Here is a 3,551-nt window from a genome sequence, read left to right as displayed (position 1 = left end):
CTTCCGGTGTCTGAATATAGTCATCCAATATATCAATCTTTATGTCTCGACCATTTCGAGACTCCTCGTCATGTCCATGATCACATCCGGGACTCCGAACAACCTTCGGTACATCAAAACTTATAAACTCATAATAAAACTATCATCGTAACGTTAAGCGTGCGGATCCTACGGGTTCGAGAACTATGTAGACATGACCTAGAACTGTTTCCGGTCAATAACCAATAGCGGAACCTAGATGCTCATATTGGATCCTACATATTCTACGAAGAACTTTATCGGTCAAACCGCATAACAACATACGTTGTTCCCTTTGTCATCGGTATGTTACTTGCCCGAGATTCGATCGTCCGTATCCAATACCTAGTTCAATCTCGTTACCGGCAAGTCTCTTTACTCGTTACGTAATGCATCATTCCGTAACCAACTCATTGGTCACATTGCTTGCAAGGCTTATAGTGATGTGCATTACCGAGAGGGCCCAGAGATACCTCTCCGACAATCGGAGTGACAAAACCTAATCTCGAAATACGCCAACTCAACATCTACCTTTGGAGACACCTGTAGAGCTCCTTTATAATCACCCAGTTACATTATGACATTTGGTAGCACACAAAGTGTTCCTCCGGTAAACGGGAGTTGCATAATCTTATAGTTGTAGGAACTTTGTATATGTCATGAAGAAAGCAATAGCAACGTACTAAACGATCAAGTGCTAGGCTAACAAAATGGGTCAAGTCAATCACATCATTCTCCTAATGATGTGATCTCTTTAATCAAATGACAACACATGTCTATGCTTAGGAAACATAACCATCTTTGATTAATGAGCTAGTCAAGTAGAGGCATACTAGTGACATTAAGTTCGTCTATGTATTCACACATGTATCATGTTTCCGGTTAATACAATTCTAGCATGAATAATAAACATTTATCATGATATGAGGAAATAAATAATAACTTTATTATTGCCTCTAGTGCATATTTCCTTCAAAACCGTGGTAGCCGCATATGGATGACTCTATCTCTCAGCCCAAAGCTCTGGCTTGGTCCACTTGGCAAGGGGAAGGTTCCTGAGATCCCGCCCACCTTGAATGGTTTGCTCAGGACTAGATTCCTCTTCTTCATCTTCATCCTCATCACCTCCATCAATACGATTCTACTCCTCCTCCTCTATCTCTACATCATCATCGGGGTTGACATAGTGAGCATCATCTTGAGACTCATACTCTTCCTCAGAATCGTCGAAGGCCTCAACAGTCGGCCGCTTGGAGGCAGCACGGCGAACACGCCCTGGCCTGACCTTGACCCCTGACCAATACCCTTAGAAGGCTCGCGACGAGAAACCGTGAACTCCCTGGATCCACCCTTTGGGCGCTTGCAACGGAGCTCGGCCCTCTTGCCAGCGGAGTCTGAAACACACACTAGACACCCAGCAACCAACAAAGTAGAGAAACACGAGGCTTGAGATCTCAACACACACTAAGAGTGACAACACCCACCACTTCTCCCCCTTTGCCATCAAGACAAAAAGGAGGCAAAATGGCAACACACAAACCCACTAGACAAGAGGAGGAGGTAGTGGCATACATGGAAATGGCGGTCGTGCCCACTTGATCATCATCACCATCATCTTCGTCTCCGGACATGTATTCTTCATGAACAAAAGCCTTGTCATCCTTCTTGTTTGCAAACTTGGGTGAACTTCTTCTTCTTGAGCACAAGCTTCTCGGATCTGTCTTCACGTCTCTCATACGGACAATCATGAACAAAGTGTCTTGGGCTATCACAATTGTAGCATTTCCTTCATCCAAACGATCTTCCTTGAAGATTCTTCCCTTTGTTTGTCATAGTACCAGAGTACTTTTTGACTAAGAGAGCCATGTCTTCCGCAAAGTCATTTGCCGGGAATGAGGTGCCAACATCTTCCTCACAAATCTCTTCACTCACTTCTTCATCCCTTGAGGGTTGGCTTATCACTTTCTTGGCCTTCAAGGCAAGATTGGAGTTCTTGGTTGCTTGAGCAATTGCAAAGGTCTTCTTGGACTTGGCCTCTAAAAGAACATGAGTGGAGAAAGTGGAAACAACTTGAGACACGGTCAACTTGTGATAATCCGGGCGTTGATGAACCATCATGACCATGGTATGTTCCACGAGGAGAATAGCATCTATGAACTTGTCCTTTATGAAGTCATCATTTGCCCAAGTGCACCCAAAGGTTCTCAAGTTGAGCCCAAGGGACTTTAACCTTCGGCAAACCTCTTCCGCGGACTCACCCTCATTCCTCACAAAGTGATTGACTTCTTGCTTAAGCAAAACCAATCAAGATTTTCGAATTGCTTCATCTCCTTCGAGAGCCTCCTGAAGGCAATCCCATATTTCCTTGGTGGTCTTAAGGAGAGCAATGGAGTCACTACAGTCTTCGATCATCGTGGTGCACAACATGTTGTGGGCAGTTGCATTGAGTTGATCATCAACCGCTTCTCTTGGAGTGAGATTCATTGGGTCCTTGGGGTTGAATCCATTTATCACAATCCACCACAGTTGGGTTGAAGCACTGCGCATGTAAGACTCCATATCTAGCTTCCACTTAGCAAACGCATAGGTTTCAAAGGGGCGGATGCCCAACAGGATTAATGCGAGGATGTTGCAAGGTTGTGGAGAGTAAAAGGGTTCCACGGTATTGTAGTTGGGAACTTGAGTACGAGCCAGAGAAGCAAGAGGTTCTCTCGAGTCATCCGCATCATGAATGGCATTTGGATCAAATGAGTTTGATGCGGATGTCGAGGGCTTTAAGCGAGCATCAATTTCCTCCTTGATCGAGGAACAGACTTCTTTCAACATAGAGGCTTTGAGGTCCGCAAACATTGAAATAATATCGGCCGCAGTCAAAGGTGTTGGGGAACGTAGTAATTTCAAAAAATTTCCTACGCACACGCAAGATCATGGTGATGCATAGCAACAAGAGGGGAGAGTGTGTCCACGTACCCTCGTAGACCGAAAGCGGAAGCGTTATGAAAACACGGCTGATGTAGTCGTATGTCTTCACGATCCGACCGATCCAAGCACCGAACGTACGGCACCTCCGTGTTCAGCACACGTTCAGCTTGATGACGATCCCCGGACTCCGATCCAGCAGGGTGTCGGGGATGAGTTCCGTTAGCACGACGGTGTGATGACGATGATGATGTTCTACCAACGCAGGGCTTCGCCTAAACACTGCAACGATATGACCGAGGTGGAATATGGTGGAGGGGGGCACCGCACACGACTAAGGAACGATCACGAAGATCAACTTGTGTGTCTAGAGGTGCCCCTCTGCCCCCGTATATAAAGGAGGGAGGGGGAGGTGCGGCCGGCCCCCTAGGGGTGCGCCTGGAGGAGTCCTACTCCCACCGGGAGTAGGACTTCCCCCTCTTGCCTTGGTGGAGAAGGAAAGGGGGGAGGGGAAAGAGGAAAGGGGGGCGCCGCCCCCCCTCCTTGTCCTATTCGAACTAGGGGGAGAGGGGGCGTGCGGCCTGCCCTGGCCGGCCCTTCCTCTTCTCCCTCAT

This window comes from Triticum aestivum, chromosome 5B (assembly GCF_018294505.1).
Source record: "Triticum aestivum cultivar Chinese Spring chromosome 5B, IWGSC CS RefSeq v2.1, whole genome shotgun sequence".
Taxonomy (NCBI): domain Eukaryota; kingdom Viridiplantae; phylum Streptophyta; class Magnoliopsida; order Poales; family Poaceae; genus Triticum; species Triticum aestivum.
The sequence above is the reverse complement of the archived record's forward strand: the minus strand, read 5'-3'. Positions refer to the sequence as shown.